Source organism: Argiope bruennichi, chromosome 1 (assembly GCF_947563725.1).
Source record: "Argiope bruennichi chromosome 1, qqArgBrue1.1, whole genome shotgun sequence".
In the NCBI taxonomy this organism is placed as follows: Eukaryota; Metazoa; Arthropoda; class Arachnida; order Araneae; family Araneidae; genus Argiope; species Argiope bruennichi.
The window spans coordinates 104,171,688-104,183,287 of record NC_079151.1 but is presented as its reverse complement, the minus strand read 5'-3'; the positions used below and the strand labels follow the sequence as shown (position 1 = coordinate 104,183,287).

The following is an 11,600-nucleotide window of genomic DNA, read 5'->3' as shown; positions in this document are numbered from 1 at the left end:
TGCTCTCTGAAAGATGCGATTCTTTATCGATTTTCTTCGGCATTTCTTTGAACAGTAACCTTACCTTATAACTTCTATGTAAATACGGCACTGAAAGGGAAAGTTGCCGGAATCAACTTTATAAGATTTAAAAATTGAAAAGATTTTTTTTTTTGCTCCGTTTTCTTTCCTTTAAATCTTTAATTTTTTGCGCGGTTTACTCTCAAAATATCTTTTCCTTTTTGATTGGTAAAATTATTTAACATCAAAATAATTTGTCACGATCATTAAGCAAATAATTGAATATGTTTTTGATATATTCTAGTTAATTCGTTAGCTTGATTAGAATTTCGCTTTGGAAATTAAAATGTGATAAGGAAGCCATGAGGGGTATACTTTTATTGAAGTTGAATGAAATAAAATTATGGAAAGCCAGTAAGCATTCTCGAGAATCAAATGTTTAAGGCTTGAACATATGTATCCACACTTTTTATTTCTCGACAAATAACCACGATTTAAGGTAATAATAGAGCAATTTCTCGAATTATTTTGATATACCTATGAGGGTAATATTAAAAACCATAGATGTGATATAAATCCAGTATATAATCATATGTGAATAAAAGAGAATAAAACAAGAATAAAATTTTCATATATGGTCTTACAATGAGACTGTGGTTCGTGATAGTTTTCAAAGGAGATCTAATGTGATGAATCTCTACGTTTTAGTGAACCATGAGTTAAAAAAAATGGAGTTATATTTATCTATGTGTCACCAAACACGATAATTTCAAACAAAACAAACTAGACAGATGAAATATGATGCAATGTCCTAGCACCAGAATTGATGTTTCTGTCACTCTATGAAAACACTGGGTGGAAATCGGCCGAAAGGATATTTGCCCGTCTATGTGCACAAGACATATAAGTAGACATAGACAGTAACTAGACATGGAAAACTAGATAAATGACATTTAATACATGATTTTAAGTCAAGTATTTTAACTTTGTTCCAATTTTTTTTAATTATCGATAAAATCTAATTTCTATATCTGACTAATGAATCTGGTTAAGAAATTTTACATCAGAGTTATAGTTATATGTTATGATTCAAATAAAATCAATTTTTTGCAACTTTTATTATAATCCTGAGTAAAAACATAAGCATGTATTTGAAGTTATATCTCTCTATCTCTCTGTTCACATGATAATTTCAAAGCACAACGAAACAGGAAGGTGGAATTTAATGTGCTAATAACACCGTATATGAATATATTTTTAAAATCTTAATTGAATTTGATGGAACTCGTGCATCTTTGAGGATGTGAGAGCCCCCAGGGAGAAGGGAGAGAGTCCAAAGTTCGAAATTTTAATTGCGATTTATTTGATCTGTTCAATAAAAAATATACATCTTGGCTTTACTGATATTCATCGGGTAGGGGCTGGTTTTCGGAGTTTTTTATTAGATTTTTTATAATTTAGTTTATTATTATCTGATATAGAAAGAAAGACTTTTTTAAAGACTTTTTCGTTTATAAAATATAGAGAAAATACTGTTATCATAAAAAATATCAAACTCGAGGTTTTGACAAATCTGTGTGTTTTAGATCACCCGAAGCTCGAAAAACATATTTTTGGCATTATGTGTATTTGTCAGTCAGTTTTTCTGTTAACATAATAAGTCAAAATTGATCCTACCTACACTGATAAAATTTAGTATATCGACTCACGACCAACTTTGCAAATCTCTATTAAATCTTGAGCGGAATTCATAGTATATGCTTATTTGGCTATTCGATTATTAGTGAATTCGATAGCTCCAAAACGCAAAGAACTAGGAAAATAAAATTTGTTGCACAGGTTTTGTATCGAAAATATAAATTCTTATCAAATTGTGAACCAAATATGTCAAAAGATTGATCGTCTTCCGGTCCTTACTTTCTCATACATGTAAACACAATCACTCATAAAAGAAATGACTTAAATTAATGAAGTTTCTTATGCTATCTTCTGAACCCAACAGTAGTTCAAAGTCAATTGTTATTGTTAATCAGTCGGCAAAAAAGATTTCCAAAATACATATTCGCCCAATAGATTGTAAAATTGTTCAGATTATTACCCAAGATTCATAATTTTATGTGGTGTGTTAAAGAATAAGAATAATTGAAGAGCATGCGAGAAAGTCTTGGAGTGACCGCTCCCACTGGTTTCATAAGGTCAGGTTTCAGATGAAGAATTACACTATTTCAACACAAATAGTTTCCAACTTCTGAGATATTATTTCCATAGCCCTTTTATTGTATTATTTAATGATTTAAAAGAAGATAAATACACTACTGGTCAAAAGTATTGCAAGTTCGAGAAATTTCACGTTTTTTCAAGAATAAGCCCCTCCCAAAAGCAATATTTTTTCATTTAAAATGATATTTTTATATGTCAGTATCTTAAATTAGTCTAACAGCAATATACATTTAAGTTATTGAATAAAAAATATTTAATTTCAAAAAGAATAAAATAAATACAAAATGCACTGGTTATCAGTATCGGAATCCATTTTGGTTCCCCGGAATAAAATGAAGTAAAGAAAAAATTTCAAGTTCTTTTGATAAGAAAAGAGTCAAGCTAACTGAAAAGCATTCAATATTCGGTTGGGCCACACCTGGCTTCGATCACAAAAACCATTCTGTTAGGCATGAAATCCACAAGGTTTTGCAACACTTCCTTCGGTATTTCATGGTGCCAAACTTTAATTATTGATTCCTGAAGTTCTCGTTTTGTTTTGGGGTGGTTCTCAGTTATTTTCTTTCCCATTAAAATTTATAAATTCTCAATAGGGCTTTAATCTAGCGAGTTTCCTGGCCATGCGAGAACATTAATACCATGTTTTGAAAATGCAGCCTTAAACTAAAATAACGAATGTTTCGATATAGAGATCAGAATTGAACTGAAATGAAATTTAAAATTAATTATAAAGTTTGTCTTATCTTTTTCGATGTATGGTAGGGTGCTAGATCTTGCTGAAATATCTATTTCTGCCTTAGGAACATGTCAAAAGCACTACGAAGCAATTGCTCCTTCAGCACACCAACATACCTGTCACCATTCATGGTTCCCTGCACAAAATGAAGTCGTCGAATTTACTGATATGACATGCACCCCCACACCATTACGCTTTCACGGTGCTTTGATGCACGAACCAGCCATTCTGGCCTCATGCTGTCCTTTGTTTTATGCCAAACCTGACCAGGCTTGCCAGGCATTAAAGAAAAGTGACTTTCGTAGCTGAATATAACTTGTCTACATTCCGAAATACTCCAATTAGGTCCATTTAAATAGTTTTTTCCTCATTGCTTTCGTTAGTACTGGTTTTTTACAAGATACTTGTGCCTTGTAACCAGCTTCACAGAGCCTCCTGAGAGCTATTCTGGGACTGGCAATGACAGACGTGGACTAATTCCATTCTCTTGCAAGTGCCGCAGAACATGCAAATCTATTTTTACGGCATAATAGTGTCAATATGACATCAACACGTTTAGAAGATTACGTTGGACGATAACTTCTAGGCTTTTTATCTACGGTTTCTTCGGTTTTGAATGTCTTTATGAGGCGTGAAACAGTCGACTCCTTGCAGTCTCACCAATGAGCAATCCTAACACTTGAAATGATACATTAAAATAATAGCTTGATGCTTCTCACGAGTTAATTCACACATTTTAAAAAGAAATGAACGGTTTAAGTTGAAAATCAATGCACAGCGAACGCACTTCGACAGCGCAACAAAGGAAATGAAATACTTCGCAGTCAGAGCGATTTTATACTAATCTACCGGGACGACGAAATCGTTGCGGATTATTGCTTCACAGTGGATGGCACAATAGCTTGAAACTTTTCCACCACATTTATACTAGAAAATATAACTTTAAATGGAAAAATATGACTTTTGGAGTACTTACTCTTGAAAAAACGTGAAATTTCTCAAACTTGCAATATTTTTGACCAGTAGTGTAAATAAATTTTTGTGATGTTATGAAATTTTCATGGAAGTTTTGTTGCATTTATATTGTGATGCGACTTTGACAGGTTTATACTATAAATGCTAATTTTATCCATCTAGCTTTCTTCCTGTTAATTTACATCCTAACATTTGGACAGACAGACTTCCTCCGAATGGATTTATCTCAAAATCTCAAAAATTGTTAGAAACCGACAAATATGATGTAAGTATCGTATACTAAATTTCATCCGTTTACCTAAAAGAATTTTGTGCTATTTTTGTGATAGAGAATCAGATAGAAAAATGGATCTTTTCCAAATATATGTTTCCGGAACTCCGAATGTGGAAATTCGTCAAAATCTCGAGTTCGAATTTTTCATGATTACGACGGATTTTCTATATTACGTATTCGAGAAAGTAATTAAAATGCAAAATAACAATTTGGACATCTGTTTGCGTATTCTTTGTACAAGATTTTACTCCAATTACTGTGATATTTGCTGCTTTCCACTAACTAATGAAAAAAATCTTTATGACAAAGAATATCAGCTTCATATCTATCCTTTGTGTACAAATGGTATTTTTCAATTTCGTTCATTTGAAAATTACTGATTTTTTAAAAATAAATAAAAGCCTACAGTTCTGTATCATCTGTATTTATGAAATACTTGTGCAAATTCTCTGTAGTTGTTTCCTCTTACGTTCTATATGAAAAAACAAACAAATTTACCTTTATAATGTTTTGTTGTAATAGCATAACTAATATCTTTTTCAAATTTCTTAAAATGCAAATCTTAAAATTTTTTAAATTCTTCTTGCAGGTACTTTAAATCAAAAAATTAAGTTCAAAGTTAAGAACAAATCTGAAATTTGATATTTATTCTAGAAATTTAAAAAGTAATCCTGCAGTCTTTTATGCAATAATTGTTTAAACTCATAAATTGTTAAAATATATTTCATGCAGAAAAATTACGAAATTTACTGCTCGAGGTCAAACATGATTCTTTTATTGTGACCAAGTATATGCTCACAGAATAACATTATCTCTTTAAAAACATGTTTTTGAGTTCGAAATTGAACTTCTTAGCACACGTATTGTATTATATTTCCAATTTCAAAGTTTTTTAATCTTTAGATGACGAATTTTTCTGTCCGAAAGGAAAGATATTCTCATTTTTAATTCATTAAAAAATTACATTGTTAGATGATACTTAAAGTACTTTAAACCTCATTAAGTTTTTTTTTCTCCTTAAACTTTTCTGAACTTTAATAAAGATTTTTCTTGAACAATTTTTCTTATAAATTTATTATATTGATAAACTTTGAAACAATTTTTTGTTTGAGAATTAGATATTTTTGTTAGTTATGAAAAAATATAAATTTCAGTTTCTTTGCATTATGGAATGAATACAAATTAATAGACGGATTTTACTTTCACAATATAATCAAAGCGATATTATTTAATCGTAAATATCACTGATTTGAAGATTTTGTTAAATCTTCGTGTTTTAAATTGTTCTATGTCTAAAAAAAATCCTTTAGAACAATCATGTTTTATCTTTAATGATGGAAGATGATTATTAAAAAAAAACGAAAGGAATCAAACTATTGGAAATTAACATATAATCTTATCATAGAAATTAGAAATAACTTCGAAATTTGAATAAAAATTCATTTAGAAAATATTTGTTTATTTGTCCGTCCTTGATGATGTTAACAAAAATTTCTGAAAAGCAGATTATCTGTCTGAGTGAAATTTAGTGCATTACTTTATTACATGTCGATATAATTTTTTTTGAAAATGAATAAATACCATAACAAGCAAGATATATGAATTTTAGATTACTTTTTTTTTGTAGGTGAATATTTTGTTCTCAGTAATGTCGGACAAAAATTGGTTGCACGTATCTTATAACGATTTGTATAGTTCTATTATTAAAGATGAATTCTCGAAGATAACTATCTCGCTTTGCTCGCATTCCCAAACTATTTTCTTAAAATTAACTCAGGGTTATAATTTTTTTTTATTGGAATTTCCCGATTTTATAGCGGATAGTAGCAAATTCTCACCATCGAAATTGGTAAGTTCTTGGTTTGAAATGCAATTCTTCAGAATTACTTCCATATAACTGGACCTGGCGCATGCCGAGTCTAAATGTCCAACCGTTAATGGAAGGACAGAAGTTTTAAAATAGGGAAATAGCTCTTTTAATGTTTTGAAGTGAAATGTAAGTAGAGGATGATCATAAAGGAATATCCCAAAATTGCATGGCAATTAAAAAAATTCTACTTTGTTATTCATCGAAAATCGAAAATAACAGTTGAAAGCTTGAATTCAAATAAATTAAAAGCGTCCTATATGTGCCCTTCCAGAAATATGAACGATATCGTGGAGGCATGATAACTCCTCCCACTCGTGTCTTAAGTTCATTACTATTCATTGGTAGGGATAGAACATACACCTGCTGTTTTATATTACTCCAGCAAAAATATTGAAATAAAGGAATTTTTCTTTTTGCCTTTTTCAGAGTTCATGCCAATCATGAAGAAAAGAGTATGGAGTAATTTATCGTACTCCTCGATATATTTTGCGTTTCTGGTGGAGTTCACATTTAACACTTTGAACTTTCAATCATTATTTTTTATTTCCAATGAACAACAAGGCTCTACTTTGTTTTGATCTCTTTTAGTAGCTCTATTAGTTGAGATATTAATTTATAGGCACTTAATAAAATAGATAGATTTAAATATCTAATCAAATTTAAATTGTGGCTTTGTCCCTCACTTTTCTAACATCATTTGTGTTTAGAAATGCTGGAAAGTCTAAGTTTCTCTTTCAATAATTTTTAAAATCATATTGCCTACCTTGCTGAGAAACCGCAATGTCAACCTCTGTTCTTAAAGGATTGGTATACAAAAGAGGACTCAGCTTAGTTAATAGCTATTAAACAAGTGTATATTCGAATATCCTTTGAAAATTCACTGAAAACTTTCATTTCTCTCAAGCCATACTAAGCAAATAACTAAAAGAAAACCCAGAATTAGTGAAAGAGAAAGAAAATCCAGCAATAATAACAAGCATCTCGAGCGACCACCATAACTACATTGAACGGTTATTAGGGATGTGTCATTATTAACAGATTTAATCCTTTTTACCATTATCAACATTTTTGTTTGTTTCTAGAACTAGAAATTATCTACTTTAAAGGCTTCCAGAAAAGCACATATCTGTTATGCATGCAATCAGTAATTTTTATTTTACTATCAAAACTTTCTCTTAATTTTTTCTCCATCTACCTTGTGAAGACTCCATATTTCTGAAGTTACTTTATTAAAGTTCTTTCAACTATAAAATTTAAATTTTTCTTATTAAGTCTTCGTAATTTCTTATGTAAGGCAATGACTCCCCCCTCTCCCGGATTCTTGTCTCATTTTATATACGAAGCTAATGAAATAATATAAAAAATGACGTAAAATAAAAAACGATGATCCTATTAAATGAAGAACCGATCACAATTACTTTTTTAAATCATGATTGTTTACTTAATTTAAATATTTTAATTTGACCTTCTAAAATATATTTAAAAAGTGAATTTTCATGAATTACTATTTTGTAAATATAATTTAGAGTGAAGGTAAAAGCAACTTTTCTCAATTTGGAGCCATTTGTAACGAAACACAATAAAAAAAATCACCAAATTTGATATTCAAAAACTATAAAGCGCATAAGAAAACGAATTCCTGAAAAGAAATGAAGCAGTTGCATCAGAAGTTGCCTATGTAATATTTTGTACAATAGAAGAGGTACCAGAAATTTTTCCAAGTGGATAGGAGACGCATGCTAGTTAATAAAAAAAATTTAGATTATTTTTATACTGTATGTATTCATTTATGTGTCTATATTTTATGTTATTGTTCGTACAGTATAAAAAAATTGCATAATGCTTTTTCCATGTGTTCATTTTGGTATGACATCTTAAGAAAAAGGCTAAAATCTTTCCTCACAATAAATTTAGTTACTAGACTTTCAATGGAATTCATCCTTTTATGTCTACTGAAGTCTCATGTGAAATTTGGTTTCATTCCTTTCAATAGTTTTAGATGTAGAAGCCTCAAAACATGGAAAATTATTTTATCTGCACTTTTTGTTACATTATTTTTTTCTACACTTTGTGTTTGTATAGATATTTTATCTACACTCTATATTTTTACATTAGTTGTCAATGAAATTGCATCATTTATATCTTTTATGAATATGATAATATAACTTTAAATCAGATAACCAATTCTCTTGAAATGAAAAAGAGGGTTGAATTATAATTTTTGCGATTATTTTTTTTATATATATATATGAGTTAGCTTCGTGCATAAAAAGAGGAAAAAAAAAATCAAGTTCAGCTTCATTGTATAACTCAACACTAACTGATTCAGCAATGAATATCTATGCTGAAAACCTGAATTATGATTACTAGAAAGTGTTAATAATTTGCGAATTATAGCGCCGAGCTCCTATGAAAGCAGACGGAATTTTAAATTGCCATTTAATGTCTCTAACTTTTCCAGGATTTTGTAAACGTGGCAGTGAAATTCCATTTAGATACATTATCGTAATAAATATTTCACTATTGTTCATTGCTAATTATGGTACTATTTTATATCTGAAATAATGAATATCTGTGTTCAAAATATGAATTTATATTACTAAAAAATGGTACTAATTTACAAATTATGGAACCTAGCTCGTATGAAGGTAGAAAAATGAATGTATATTTTAGATTGCCGTTTAATATCTTTAACATTTTCAGGATTTTCTACACACATTCCAGCAGATAGATTATATTAATAATTATTTCACGACAGTTCACTGCTAATTATGGCACTATTATATATGTGAAATGATGAATATCTGTGGTGTAAACCTGAATTTATATTGCTGTAAAATGTTACTAATTTGCGAATTATAGTGCCTAGCTCCTATGAGGGCAGAAGAAATTAATAAAGATTTCATATAGTATTTTAATATCTCTAATCTTTCCAGGATTTTATACATGCGGTAGTGAAATTTCTTTTTATATACAATATCTTATTAATTGTTTCACTATTAACTACAGCAATAATTGTGTATGAAAAATAATGAGTATCTGTGGTGAAAACCTGAATTTATATTGCTGGAAAATTTTACTAATTTACGAATTGTAGTGCCTAGCTCCTATGAAGGCAGAAGAAATTAATAAAGATTTAATTAAGATTGTCTTTTAATATCTCCAACTTTTACTGTGTTTTGTACATTCGGTAGTGAAATTATTTCACTTAATACTCAATTCTCAAATCAATATATTACATCTTGAAGTTCATAATAAGATTTTGAACACTTCTTCATCGAGAATTATAAATATAAAAGCCGATGCAAGCAATTTGTGATTGAATAATAAACCAATTTCATTTCACTCCAGTAATTTATTATTTAATAACAACTGACGAATGCAACTAGAAAGTAGATTAGTAAAGCGTTGAATGCCCGGAAACAGATATCGTTCGGAAAAAAAGAACCTTACAAAAGCGAATGCCTTAAGATGGAAATTCGACAACGCATCATTTGACACTCGGGCAGAAAATGGAACTTCCGACGCTTCTACAGTTCGAATTCGAAGCGAATATCACTCACGAAATTGCAATTTCCATTCCGAGATGACAGTTCCTCTTGCAGTGAAATTCTACCAAATGGTAAATCGAATCTTTTTCATGTTTTGTTGGGTTTTTTCCCCTTCCGCTGTCTTAAAAGAACAAGCATACGCACACACTCCGAATAAAAAAAAAGAGAGAACATATGCAAAAGTTAATTTTACTTTTATCTTTAAAAAATATGGAGAATATGATCTATTTTTTAAAAATGGAATTTTAAGAATTTTTCTTTTTCCTGGAATGTAACTGGACTTTTCATGACATATTTTCTTTCAAATTTTTCATTGGGTTGCAACCTTTCGTCGTTAAATAAATTGCTCGGTCCTGAAAGAGAATGAAATCTTATGTTAATGAATTCATCTCCCTGTATCAAATATATTTATGTTTTTAAACACCCTTAATTAATGAAAATTTTTCTATAAATTGTAGAATAATGAAAAAATAAATAAACATTCACATTAAAATAAAAAACAGCGCATTCTTTTTTGGTAAATGGAATTTTTAATATATATATATTTTAAATTTATAAGTATATTAAATTTTATTGTTTAGCTTGTTATAGATAGAGAGCAGAAGCTAAGACTTAATATAAAAATTAATTTTCTTATTTATATGATTTTTAGTACGACTTTCTTTCCATGTAGAAAAATTTCTGGTGTAATAGGTGTAGTTTATTCACTATATACAAACATCTCGTTTAATCTCACTTACATCATATTTATAAGCATGAAATTTTATAATACATTTCTCGTTTATTTCTGGAAGTTCTTTAGTTTTGACATTTTTCACTGTTTTATATTTAAAATGATTATAGAATACTCTATTAATTTCAGAACTCTTAACTTCAATAAATGTATTAATTTAGATAAAAAAATAATTTTCAAGAAGAGAGACAATCTAGAAATTCACTTCAAGGATATTAATTTCATAATTTCCATAATACTTGCAATGATCAGTTTTGATTTATAATAAGGATGTGGGAACGATTAAAAATTGTATAGTTTATATACTTTTTATTTGTGTTGCGAAAAATAGAAATGCATTTTTATCGCAAATTAAGCAATATTATAAAGAAATTAAAAAGTAATGTAATGATAAGAATGAAATTCTTAGATATTCATTGAAAATTAAATGTGTTATAATGTGTTATAAAATGTGTTATAAAACTTTCCATTTATTTAAATTATTTCTATCAAAATCTCAGTAATTTAAGGTTTAATTTTGGCATAAATATTTTGATAAAATTATCTGTACATTACAAATTTATTAAAAGATTTTTAAACTATTATAAAAAATAATTACTTAAAATATTCTTAGCTTAAGATTAATACTAATCCAAACTAGAATATTCATTGTTTTGTAATATAATTTTTACTTTATTGATTATGTACAAATTCGAATTTTGATTCTTAGAAATTTAGAATATTAAGAGCAGGTACTTTTCTTCAAAACTGAATTTTATATGATTGCTTAGAGTATGGATGTAAACTTATTAAAACAAGCCGATTTAATATGGTTTACCTTTGGCCTTTTATTCTAGCATGAAGCTTAGGTGTTTTGCGTTTTTTTACAACCATAATAAGATTAATAAAAAAAATTAACAATTTAAATCTGGAGATAATAAATTCAATTCTTTGAAAAGTATTCTTAGTAATGAATTAAAAATTTATAAAGAAACTGGAGATCAAATCAATGAAAGATAAGAGTTAAACAAAGAAAATAACAGGAAGCGATTACAATGCTACAATGAATATCAAAAGAAAATACTTATTAAATAAAAATTAAAATATATTTTTAATGTGATCACTATTTTAATTTGCTTAATATTTTTCCATATGCGCATCAGGTTTTTATTACTCTTTTTCCCGTCTTAATTTTTTGATTATTTTTTTTTTTATAATGCACTAAGAAAAATGTTTTTCAAAACATAATTTTATATTTTTTT

General features: G+C 28.5%; 1 protein-coding gene across 1 annotated transcript in view; it reads right to left on the bottom strand.

The window, feature by feature from the left end:
* Positions 1 to 9,850: 9,850 nt before the first annotated feature.
* Positions 9,851 to 11,600, bottom strand: part of LOC129965626 (class A basic helix-loop-helix protein 15-like) — a 528,564-nt gene continuing 526,814 nt past the window's right edge. The window contains exon 9 of the transcript XR_008784227.1: positions 9,851 to 9,979. The gene's annotated coding sequence lies outside the window, so the exon portion shown is untranslated. The remainder of the gene's footprint in view (positions 9,980 to 11,600) is intronic.